Source organism: Sturnira hondurensis, unplaced genomic scaffold (genome assembly GCF_014824575.4).
Source record: "Sturnira hondurensis isolate 20B ecotype Veracruz unplaced genomic scaffold, ASM1482457v3 Scaffold0020601, whole genome shotgun sequence".
NCBI classification, from domain to species: Eukaryota; Metazoa; Chordata; class Mammalia; order Chiroptera; family Phyllostomidae; genus Sturnira; species Sturnira hondurensis.
Genome location: NW_028093232.1, coordinates 1,705,947 through 1,719,267, shown reverse-complemented (window position 1 = coordinate 1,719,267; position 13,321 = coordinate 1,705,947). Strand labels below are relative to the sequence as shown.

At 37.2% G+C, this 13,321-nt stretch overlaps 1 non-coding gene across 1 annotated transcript; it reads right to left on the bottom strand.

Annotated features, from left to right (window-relative positions):
- Positions 1 to 12,228: 12,228 nt before the first annotated feature.
- LOC118976034 (U1 spliceosomal RNA) lies at positions 12,229 to 12,391 on the bottom strand. Its single transcript, XR_005064187.1, has one exon. It is a non-coding gene; the product is annotated as a U1 spliceosomal RNA (small nuclear RNA).
- Between the last annotated feature and the right edge of the window lie 930 nt (positions 12,392 to 13,321).

Below are 13,321 nucleotides of genomic sequence, written 5' to 3'. Positions count from 1 at the left end.
CCATCACACTATTTTGGTCTAATAATTTAAGTTGTGGCTCTGTTGCCAATAATAACCTTCCTGGCCTCAGTTGTCCAGCATAGATAAAATTTTAACAAAGTTAGTCTGTATTATTTAACAGGTCATGGACCAAATGTCTCCCTGGACGATGTGGACAGGCCTCTTGTTCCTTGAACTCACCCGCCCAACAGTTGGATGTAAACTCAAACTATTCCTATACAGGAAGTGACAAGAAGAAAGGGGTAATATTGGGGGTTTACGAACTATTTTATTCCTGAATCTGAACTCCTTTTGGTTTATTAGATACACTGTAAACTTTGTGTTTTTGTGCACAGTTGATATTATAGCCTATATAAACTTTCTGAGATTAGAACATTATCTTTGCATATTCCAGCGCCCTTATTCAGAGTAGGAAACATAACAGCTACTTAATACACATTTATTGAATAATAGTTAATGTGGGAGGAACTATGTTTACTGTAGAATTGGGTGCCGCTGAAGTAGGACATGAAACGTAAATTGGGCTCCCTGGCACTGGACCACATTTCTTTTGCTAGTCTCCTCTTTGAGGGGTAAAGTAATCCTACAAAGTTTTATATTATGAGATGTATTCCTCCAATAGTTTATATTTGTAGAGATCAAAGAGACTCTACAGATCTCGCTGAAAAGACATCACCCAAATAGTAATTTCTCCTTCTGTGGTTGAGTCATACATAATAAATGTGCTCTGATAGCTGCAGGAGCTGGGCAGCTATAATTAATGTTATAGAACCCAGCGGAGTTCATTTAACCAAATCTGTGATGGTGGTATTGACTGTACCGTCTAACGAAGTGATACTAAACATAGCTGATTGGAGACTGGAGTGGGTGTGCTCAAAGACATGTTTGAGGCCATTTGTAGCCTATACTATTGATAAGGACGAAAGCATACAGAGTAAGGACAATAAAAATCTCCTTTTTTCATTTTGAAAGTAATTTTTACTATTGTTGATTTAGGCAAACTCCTAAAAGCTGCTACTCAAAACCTGCTTACTCTCAGTGTAAACAGAAAAATTTCATCCCCTGAAAAATTAAAACAAGCTTGAATTTTCAGGAGCTCATGTGAGATTTGATAAACAAGCTCTCTTATTACTGGACATTTAGTCATGAAATGAAAATAAGTGGATGAATATGGCCCAGGGAAAGGCAAGTTGAGATGAGTGCATGGATCATGATGAGAGGAAAAGGAGATGATCATGAGGAATTTATTGGAAAGCTTAAGATTGAGGAATTTCTCCAAGCAATAAGTAAAGAGCAAAACAAAAATGTTAAAACGGGCAGCATGGGTATGCTGTGGATATAATGGGAAAAATATATGAAGTATTAGTTCAGGAGTCAAGATGGAAAGTCTTCAGTCTAGTAGTAGTGCCCATTTGAACTTTTAAGAGCAAATGACCTTGGAAGAAATTGTGAACAATAAATGGGATCTCTGCAGAAAGAAAATGCTAAGGCTAAAATCAAAGTAATAGAATGAGAGGCATGAAATAAAATGACTCAATGCATTGAAATATGAAGTACTTATCTGCAAATATTAGTATATGAAATAGCTTGGAAAGTTTCATTGAAGGAGAGAAGAAATTTGGAAGATATCATCATGGAATGTAATAGTTTTTTCCATATTATTAAAGGATGCTCATAGCCTTAACATCTCAGTCCAGGAATACAAATGAAATTGCACACACATTTGCAGAGGATACAAGAGAGCCAGGAAGAATAAAGAACGTAGACACAAGGTTTTCTATCTTCCCAAGGCAAAATTTCTCTGATATAAAAGCTTTCCTTTTTTTCTCTGTTCTTTGAAATAGCCAAATATCTCAAGTCACCCATCAAGGTCTCATTTATATTTTTAAAGAAAAAGTAAAATCTTATGCCTTGATTAGGTTGTCAATAAATGTTCACATTACTGAGCCAGATAGAACTGACCTCGAGCAGGAGAAGCAGCAGCAAAAAACTTCCTGGGTTTGTTGGATTCCTTTTTTTCTCCTTCCTCCCTCCTTCCCTTCTCTCCCTCTGCCCTCTCTCGCTTATTTCTGCTTTTCAAGATTGTCAGGTAAGATACAGGCACCAAGTTAAACCTGAACTGCAAATACACAACAAAAATTTTTGGAATATAAGTATATCACATTCAGTATTGAAGACATATTTATACCACAAAACCACTCACTGTTCATCTAAAATTCGGGTTCAGCCAGCATCCTGTGTTTTTTAAAATTGTGGCAGAATACATACAACATATAATTGACCAGCTCAATCATTTTAAGGTACAGTTTAGTGGTATTACGTGCATTCACATTGTTGTGCAGCCATCCGCACCATCCATTTCAGAATTTTTTCCATCCGGCAAAACTGAAAATCTAAGCCTACTAGAAAATAATTCTATTCCTCCCTCTCCCTGCAGCCCTGGCAACCACCATTGCACTTTCTGTGCCTTTGATCTGACCACTTAAAACCTTCATATAAATGGAATCTTGCAATAGTTGTCTTTTTTGGACTGGCTTCCCTCGCTTACCACTCAAGATTTCTCCATGTTGTAGCACAGATCCGAATTTCCTTCGTTTTCAAGGCTGACTAATACCCCGCTGTGTGTATACTCCACGTTTGGCCTATCCTTTCCTCTAATGGTGGGCACTTGGGTTCCTTCCACATTTTACCTATTGCAAATAATACTTCTATAAACCTGGGTGCTAAACAATCTCTTCAAGACCTTGGTTTTCATTATGTTGGGTTTATACCCAGAAGTGGAATTGTTGGATTACATGGTTTAAATTATATTTTTTTTGTTGTAATTTAAAAATTTTAAAAATTAAAAATTTTTGTAGGAATCATCCCCCAGTACTTATCTACCAAGTCTACCATTTTACATTCCCACCAACAGGGCACAAGCATTTCAATTTCTCCACGTCCTCATCAACACTTGCTACTTCTGTTTTTTTTTTTAAGTAGTAGCCATCCTAATTGATGTGAGGTGTTGCCTCATTATAGTTTTGTTTGCATTTCCCTGAATATTAGTTATCTTGAGGATCTTTCCATGTACTTTTGGCCATTTGTATATCTTTTTTGGAGAAATGCCTATTCAAATCCTTTGCCCATTTTGAATCCTGTTATTTGTATGCTGTTGTTAAGTTTTAGAAATTCTCTCTATATTTTTAAGGTAGTAAACTCACATATAAGATATTTGATTTTCAGATTTTTTTCCATTCGGTGAATTGCCTTTTTATACTGTTAACAATGTTTTTTGTGCACTTGAGTTTTTAAAAAAAATATTTTATTTATTTATCTTTAGAGGGGGAGGGAAGGAGAGAAATATCAATGTATGGTTGCCTCTCGTGAATCCCCTGCTGGGAACTGGCCTGCAACCCAGGCATGTGCCCTGACTGGGAATTGAACCGCGATTGTGTGGTTCACACAATCTGTGTGCTCAGTGCACTGAGCTACACCAGCCAGGGCTTGCACTTGAGTTTTTAATTTTTGTTAAGTAAAATTTGTTTAGTTTTACCTTTGTTATCTATGCCTTTGGTATCATATCCAAAAAATTACTGTCAAATTCAAAGCCATGACACTTTTGTCTATTTCTTCTAAGAGTTTTAAAGTTTTAGCTCTTACATTTAGGTCTTTAATCCATTTTGAATTAAATTTTGCATATGGTGTTAGGTAAGGCTTTAACTTTGTTCTTTTGCATGTAGGTGTCCAGTTTTTACATCACCATTTGTTGCAAAGACTGTCATTTTCCCCCACTGAATGGTCTTGGTATACTTGTCAAAAATAATTTCACCATATATGCAAGGGCTTCTGAAATATCTATTCTGTTCCATTGGTCTATGCATTTTTTTGCCCATACCATACTGTTTTGATTACCTAGTTTAGTAGTTGCATTTTGAAATCAGGAAGCCTTCCAATTTGATCTTCTTTTCATGATTGTTTTGGTTATTTAGGGTTACTTGAGATCTCATATCACTTTTGTAATAGACTTGTCTATTTCTGCACCAAATGCCATAAACATTTTAATAGAAAATGCATCAAATCAATCCTTATGTAGTATTGACATCTTAACAGTCTTAAGTCTTTCATTTCATGAACATGGACACCTTGCTAATAACTTATGCCCTTAATGTCTTTCAGCAGTATCTTGTAGTTTTCATTGTACAAGTCCTTTTGCTTACTAGGTTAAGTTAATTCTTAAGTATTATTTTCTTTTTGATGCTATTATAAGTGTAAATATTTAAAATTTTTTGACTTGTTAATTATTAGTGTATAGAAATCTAAATTTTGTGTATTGACTTTGTATCTTGCTGCTTTGCTAAATTTGTTTATTGGTTCTAACATTTTTAAAAAATGAAACAGTGTTTTTTACATAAACATCTATATTATCTGTGAACAAAAATAATTTTACTTTCTACTTTCCAACTTAAAGGCCTTTTATTATGTTTTTATTACTTAATTGCTCTGGCTAGAATTTTCAGTACTTTGTTGAATAGAAGTGGTGAAAGCAAGGATCCTTGCTTTATTCCTGATTTCAGAGAAAAAGCTTTGTCTTTCACTGTTAAGTGAAAACTGGGTTTTTCGTATGTGGCTTTTAATACACTGAGGTAGTTTTCTTGTATTTTTAGTTTGCTGAATGATGTTTTAAAAAGATTTTATTCATTTATTTATTTAGAGAGAGGGGAAAGAAGGGAGAAAAAGATGAAGAGAAACCTCAGTGTGTGGTTGCCTCTCACATGACCCCCACTGGGGACCTGTCCTGCAACCTGGGCATGTGCCCTGACTGGGAATCGAACCTGCAACCCTTTGGTTCACAGCCCAAGCTCAATCCACCAAGCTACACCAGCCAGGTCTGATTTTTTATCATAAGAGAGTGTTTATTTTGTCACATATTTTCTGCAACAATTGATATAATCACGTGCCTTTTAATTAATTTTTTAAAATTAGGTATTTTACATTGATTGATTTGCATGTGTTGAACCATCCTTGCATTCCAAGAATAAATCCTACATGGCTTTAGTGTACGATTGTTTGATTTCTTTTCTTTATGCGTTTAGTTATTTGTTTGCTTGTTTTTATTTATATGACAACAAAGTTATTGTAAAGTTAAAACATTGCCAATTACCTGTGATGGGAAGAAAAACAAGCAAGTTATGTACATATTGCTTTAGCACAAGTTTACCATTTGTTAGTTTTAAGCAATAAACAAATGAACAAAGTAATTTGGGGAGAAGTTAAACTTTAATTTTGTTGGTTCTCTATATTTTATTTGAAGTCTCATCTATTTTAAAAATTACATTATTTACATTGAAATCAGTCTAAAAATGTACCTTTCCCTGCTTAAATGTTTTTATTTTATTTTTAGACCAGCCAAGTCATTTCATTGCTACTCCATTTTCACCTGTCCTTTTAACATTAGTGACTATCTTTTGCATTGTTCTGCTGTATCTTTCATTTATATTCATTCATTCATTCATTCATTCATTCATTCATTTATTTATTTATGTTTTATTATTTATACTATTACAGTTGTCCCACTTTTCACATTTTGCCCCCTTCTGCCCAGTCTGCCCTACATTTCCATAATCAGTCTCCTCACTGTTGTCCATGTCCATGGGTCCTTCATATATGTTCTTTGACTAGTCCCTTCACCTTATTTTTAAAAAATATTTTATTTGTTGATTTTTAGAGAGAGGAAGGGAGGGAGAAAGAGAGAGAGAGAGAGAGAAACATCAACGTGTGATTGCCTCTCGCACACCCTGTACTGGTGACCTGGCCCGCAACCCAGGCATGAGCTCCAGATGGAACCAGTGATCCTTTGGTTTGCAGTCTGGCACTCAGCCCACTGAGCCACACCAGCCAGGGCCCTTCACCTTCTTTCAATCAGTCCCCACCATTCCCCTCCCCACTTACAGTTATCAATGTCTGTTTCATGATATTATGCCTCTGGTTTTATTTTGCTGTTTAATTTACTTTGTTTATTACATTCCTCATACAAGTGAGATTGTATAGTATTTATCTTTCACCGACTGGCTTATTTCACTTAATAGTCTGCAGTTCCATTCATGCTGTTGCAAAAGGTAGAAATTCCTTTCTTTCTGCTGCATATGAGGTATGTCCAGAAAGTATCCAGCCATGTAATATTAAAAAATAGAGACATTTATTGAAGTAGATATGAGATACAAGAAACTTTGTACATAGGACAGTGACACCTCAGTCCCCTTCAAAATAGGCACTTGGGACCTCACACAGTTCTCCCAATTGCCATCAGCTGCCTTGGTGTATTTTCCTTAATTTCATCGATGGTCTGAAATCTCTTCCCTTTCAAAGGTGACTTTATTTTGGGAAAAGCCAAAAGTCACAGGGCACCAAATCTGGGCTGTCATGGGGCCGAGTCACCTAGGTGAAGTGATGTTTCACCCAAAACTGCTCAGGATGTGATGCATGAGCAGGTGCATTGTTGTGATGAATCTACTGATCACCAGTTGCCCATAGCTGTGGCCTTCTGAATCATCCGCATACGTTTTGTGGAGGAATGTTCAATCTTAATGCAAAATTTGATGCAGATTCATTACTCTGCTCACTTAGTCATTTTAATCGCCACAGCCACACAGTACACATGCTCACTCAACATTGTCTATTGCCCTCACTGACTAGTACAGTGAAGTTGTCATTGTTCCCACATGCTCATTGGCTGCCAGGTTACGTAGATGTCAAAGGATTCTCATTATATTAACAATGGCTGGGCTTTTTCTGGATAGATCTTGCAGTATTCCATTGTGTATGTGTACCACAGTTTTTTTATCCACTCATGTACTGATGGGCGCTAAGGCTGTTTCCAAATCTTGGCTATTGTAAACAGTACTGCAATGAACGTTGGGGTGCATAAATTCCCTTAAATTGGTGTTTTGGTATTCTTTAGGTACATTCCCATCAGTGCAATCAAAGGGTCATAAGGCAGGTGTATTTTAGTTTTTTTGAGGAAATTCCATACTGTTTTCCACGGTGGCTGCCCCAGTCTGCATTCCCACCAACAGTGCACTAGGGTTCCCTTTTCTCCACATCCTGGCCAGCGCTTGTTGTTTGTTAATTTATTAACAATGGCCATTTTGGCACGTGGGAGGTGATGTCTCATTGTGGTTTGAACTTGCATCTCTCTGATGGCTAGTGATGTTGAGCATTTATTTATAAAAGTTGAGCATATATTTATAAAAGTTAGAACATTTGATCTTTTTAAAAATTCTAGTTTTTATTTTTAACCACTTTTTATTTTTTTAAATTTTCCTTTATATTTTTTAGTATTAGATGTCATATTTTTAGCATATTAAAACATTTTCTCTCTCTCATTCTTATTCTCTCATCTATTCTATTTATTTCTTACTTGCTTTTATAGTAGGCAGCAAGAAGTGTAGCCCAGGGCAGACAGCAGGGGGAACTCACCCCATAAGTGAGGAGATCAGGTCCTTTTTCTCAGCTGAACCCTCAGGTGCTTCCTAATGTTTATCCCAGATATTTCAAGCTCAGATATTTCAAAAGCTTCGTCTTTAAAGACCATAAAGACCCGTAGTCCATCTGCTCTCAGAGTTATACTTTTTGTACAGATGATATAATCAGCATTTTATACTCTCTTCATCTTATATGACCATTTGCTGGTTTAAAATTTTTAGATTCCTTCCCTGGCTAGGAGGCTGAGTTGGTTGGAGCATTGTCCCATGCACCGAAAGTTTCAGGTTTCATCCCCAGTCAGCGCATATACTTAGGTTGTGGGTTCAATCCCCAGTCAGGGTGTGCCCAGAAGGCAACTGATCAATGTTTCTCTCTCCTATTGGTGTTTTTTTCTCTCTCTCTCCTTTCCTCTCCCTCTTTAAAAGAAGAACAAACCCCCACCCCCCAAAACAACAAAAACCAGAAAACTTATCTTCTGGTGAGGATTAAAAAATTAAATAAAATTTCTAGATTCTTTTCTTTTACTCTCTCTTTCTGGATGTGAACACACACACACACACACACACACACACACACACACCATGAGTCACTCTCACAAGTAGACAGTGCTACCCTAGCAGCCCTTTCAACACTGGTTGTTTTTCCTCCCAAACCCTCAAACAACTGAGCCTGGATGTGAGAAAGACATTCTCCTGCATCCTCTCTTCTTCCTTCCTCACCCCGACTCCTCATTTTGTTGCTCGAGCCATCAAATTATGTTAACCACTGTTTCATATGTTGCTGTTATTACTGACCCTGGTGTCAGTTTTCTTTACATCTAGACAGTTTTGTCCCTGGGTCACTGTCACTCTCTCTAATGTAATTGTTGTCTTTATTCTTTGTTGCAAGACAAGTTATATAACTTAATGCAAAATGAAAATATGAGGTCCTTTTAAAAAATTATTAAGAATTTCAAGAAAGAGACAGAACGGTATTAAACTAAGTCCAGGTCTCTGTGTGGTCACACAATTCACACATCCATGAAGCTTGCCTTGCTTAGTTCGAAACCATTATTCACCTTCCCTCTTATTTCCATGGATGATGAAATTTCTTTCGATGTCTCTCTGTGAGTGAGGAATACTGGGGTGAACTCTTCCTGCCTTTCCCTCTACGTTTTGAGCTTTCTCTTCTCCAGGAAGGAAGGAGTAGTAGAGCTGACAATAAGAATTTACGTCCACTTGACAACATTTCGTGGGGGTTCAAGTGCTAAAGGTGACTGACTGCTCTTGCCTCTTCCTTGTTTTGGATTCCTTCTGGTGGGCTCAGGGAAGTCGCCTTTCACGTACGGTTTTTATGCAGTGAACCAGTCTTTTTACTCATTGTCACCACATTTCAGGCCGATAATTTTTGCCCAACACTCTCAACTAAGCTGTTCTCAGGTTCAAGCCCTGTTTGCCAGTACAGTTTACATAACGGTCCTGTATATTGCCAGCCACTGGGCCCTTGCCTGGCCCACAAGTAAAGCTGACACTTTGATCCTCACGTGGCTTCTATTTTTGCAGATATTTTCTATTACCATTAGAGCACCTAGTAGTAATATTATACTTTCATATTTCCTAATGTGATGCTTCAATCTAGGTTTCTCAGTGAAGTATTATTTTGAAATATGGCCAGATGGTTTCCCAGTTGCTGCTTTTTCTCCTAATATCATTCTGAGATACTTGAATTTGAAAAAAAAAAAATCCGTGTCTGCCCAACACATATAGTTTTAAACCCCTTTAACTCTGACAGGCAGGGCGAACAATTCCGGCAGAGGCGAGCACGAGCTGACCCCCTTTGTTTCCGACAACCCCAGGGAAGGACAAACGTGGCTCCCAAGAAGAGGCCGTGCTTCAGGGCCAGCCCCGCTGACAGTCTCAGTCAGGCAATGGCTTCGGTCGCAGGGTCTTTTCTTGACTTGTAATGTTCTCTGAGTAAGCAGACAGGACAACTCCAGCAGTTTGTGCTTTTATAAAGTAAAGAAATTTTCTGTCTATCATTCCCCACAATTGCAGTGTATGCCCTCTGTTCGGACTGAGGGACTTTCAAGAAGCTGCCCTGTGACGCGTGCCATGGGTCTGTGCGGCGTGTTGTTGGGGTGGCAGTTCCTCATGTCTCTGATGGCCATTCTGTGACATGCCTGCGAGTCATTTCCTTCTGGCGTTAGAATCAATAATAATTGTGCTCCTTACCGGCGTCAGGTTTGTTTTTATATAATGGACACTGATTTTGTCTTTGCATTGGCTGCAAAAAAGCAAAGCTTCACAATGGGTATCACGCCTCACCAATATAAGCGGATTTAATTCTAACTTTATCTTATCTTTTCTCTTTATTTTCTCCCTTTTCTCACTTGCAACTTTTTATTTTAGATTTTATGCTGTTTGAGATTGCATTTTAACATGTCACTTTAAATCGTTACTAGAATGGAGAAAGGTATGTATAAATAAATAGAAGAGGAATTATGAAAACACAGCATAAGATCATTTGATCTGTACACATGAATTTAAGTCACAGCGATGTGAAATCAAATGGATATGAGGTGAGGCACTGGGAATTTAAAATTTTAATCCCAAGCTCCAGCACTTGTCATTGCTGTGCCCTTGTGTCTTATAAATATAGATTTCTGCTCTGAAAAAATTTAGAAATTTGATGTGATGTTTAGAAACAATGTGAGGACTAATTTCTTCATGTGAAGTGTAAATTTTAAAGCTGGGAGAATGTTATTGTTGTTAACCATGTCTTTGGGAGATGGACAGGCGGGTCCTCTGCTCAGCGTCCATGAGTCGAATGTTAAATCTGCCCCCGTCAGTGTCCCTCACCTACAACACACACCGTTCCCCACCTGCTAACGCTGGGTTGGAATCACTCACAACACAAGCGCTAGGATTTTTCTCACCTGATTAAAAATGTACAGTGACTTTCACGGAATCACTTGCTTCTTAATTTTTAGCTCTTCTTCAAAGGTATTATTTAAAAACATGACAACACACTCCATGATTCTAAGCACCCTAGTTACGTAGTGGAGGGTGTTTACCTGTATTTTGTCTGAAACCAGTTCTTTTTGGTCAGTTGTCAACAAGAGACCATCTCTGTTCCCAGTGAAACTAAGTCATTGCCATCGACGCTTCAGCTTTTCCTTCATCTTATGGGCTCCAGGGCACTTAATGATTCTGCTTCTCTCCGTCCAGAAGAGTAGTGATCTTCACTCTGATTCACTTAACATTTAAATTTTCAACTGCATAAACTGCTTAACCTGTTCAACTCCTGATAGCTTAGCTCAGCAAAGGTAATTCAGGTCTATTTGAAATACGGCAGGTGGCCCTGGCTGGTGGGGCTCAGTGGATTTGGTGCCGGCCTGTGAATCAAAGGGTCACTTGTTTGATTCCCAGTCAGGGCACATGCTTTGGTTGCTGTCCAGGTCCCCAGTAGGGGGTGCGTCAGAGGCAGCCACACATTGATGTTTCCCTCCCTCTCTTTCTCATTCCCTTCTCCTCTCTAAAAATAAATAAATAAAATATTAAAATATATATAACATGCAGAAAACAGGACATTAGGCATCATACATATAATAGGTTCTTTCCCTCAGTAGAATCAATCCCCATGCTCTCATAGTAATTTATTGTATATTATCCAAGTTCCTACAAGGTGAATTAAGGTCCAGATTTGCTCACTTATCAGTGTCACCAGAAGGCTTAGGTGAGGACAGGGAGCTCTGGAAGGGTCAGGGAGGGCACCTCTGTTTCGCCTGTGTGTGCAGGCACTCAGGCAGGCGGCTGGAGACAGCCTGGACTCTGGGCCACCGGGTTTGCTGGAGCAGCACTGTGTCAACAGCGGTTTTTAACTGACAGGTTTTACACTATTTAGCAAGCCAGAAGGACCAAATATGTAAACGCTTTACTTCTACTAAAAGATTTTCAGCACCTTACTAGTAAATATAGTACCTTAGGTTTTATAAGAACTGAAATAAACTTTTTCTTTTTCTTTTTCCAAATAGTAATGTCTTACCAGCAGTTCTTGATTATAATGGAGACCAAGTTATTAATCTTTTCTTATATGGCTAGTGTTTATTTGTTTTCCTAAGGAATTTCAAGAATATTTGCCTAAACAATGATGATAAAAGTATTTTAAAAATATTATTGCTCCCCAAATTTGCTATTCACCTTTTGGGTTTGGAGCTATAAAAATATGGAATGGTGTGATGTGAGGTAAGGGGTCAAGATAGAAATTTCCTTATATGGATGTACAATTGACCCAGCATCATTTATGAAAACATCAATTGTTTCCTTACTGATGTGCATGACTACATTTTTGATAAATGTTTGTGTATATGGTGCTGTGTTTTGCTCTCTCTACTCTGTTTTATGTACCTACTATTTTACACAGTTTCACATTGTCTTAATTATTATAGCTTTATAATAAGTCTTGATGTCTGGAATATAAACTTCCAACTTCTTTTTCTTCTTCAAAAAAGAATATGGCTTTGGGGTTTTCTTGCCTTTGGCAGTTCCAGATAAAGTTTAGAATCAACTCGCTGAGTTAAAAAAATATCTGCTGGAATTTTGATTTGGATCATGTTGAATCTATCAATGAATTTGAGAATTGACATTTTGACAGGGTTGGGTATTCCAGTCCATGAACATGATATATCGCTCTATTTACTTAGGCCTTCTACACTTTTCCTAACAGTATTTTATAATTTGTTCATTTGTTTATTTACTTCCTTACTTATTTAATTTTTTTAAAGGCCAGAGGAGAGCACCAACGCAGTTCCCTGTGATCACAGATTATGCAGCCAAGTTTCCCATGTTTGAGGTCACTGCAGAGGCCAGCACATCGGAGGGCAAGGGATGAGCTTCACCCTGGGAAAACCACCTTCATAATCGTGGGATCTCTTCTGCTGGGTAGGTATGCATAGTTATTTTTATAAAGTTCTTGCATATTACATTTACTTTACATTCATTGATGGGTATTTGATGGTATTTTAAATAATATTATTAAAACTGTATGTTCATTTGTTGCTTGTATGTACAGATAAATTAATTTTTGTGTATTGACTCAGTTTCTAGTGACCTTAGTACATTCCTTTATTGATCTAATAATTATACAAAAATTCTTTTCAATTTTCTCTGTATACAATCGTATTGTCTGTAAATAAGATGGCAGTTACATATCTTCCGTTCTAGGTTTTAATCCTTCTTTATTCCTGCCTCTATGCCTTGCTAAAACCTCCTTATAATGCTAAATAGAAGTGGTAATAGCAGTCAGCTTTGTCTTATTTTTGTATCAACTTTCTCTGTCACCATTAAATATGGTATTTATGGTCAGCCTTTTATAGCTACTCTATCAACTTACAGATATTCTGTTGTATTGCTAATTTGCTAAGTTTTTTGATCATAAATGGATATTAAATTTGTCAAATGCTTTCTCTGCATCTATGAAGATCACACAATTTCCCCCCTATATTCTGTTAATGTGTTGAGTTACATTGATTAATTGCCTGATGTAAAACTCAAACTTTCATTCTGGGAATAAGCTCAGCTTGGACATAATGTGTTATCATTTTATTTATGCTAGATTCATTTTGTTAATGTTTTATTTAGGATTTCTGATATTTTTGTTGATGAGAGAGAATGGCCTCTAACTTGCTTTCTTATACAAACTTGCCAGATTTTAGTGTCATGGTTGTTTTAAATTCAAAATATGACTTGGGAAGTATTTCCTTTTCTTGTGATCTGGAAAACATTAATGAAGATTGCTGTTATTTTTTTTCATGCTTGGTAAAATTTGTTAGTTTTGGGGATTTCTTTGTGAGTATACTAATACTTAAGGTATTTTTCTG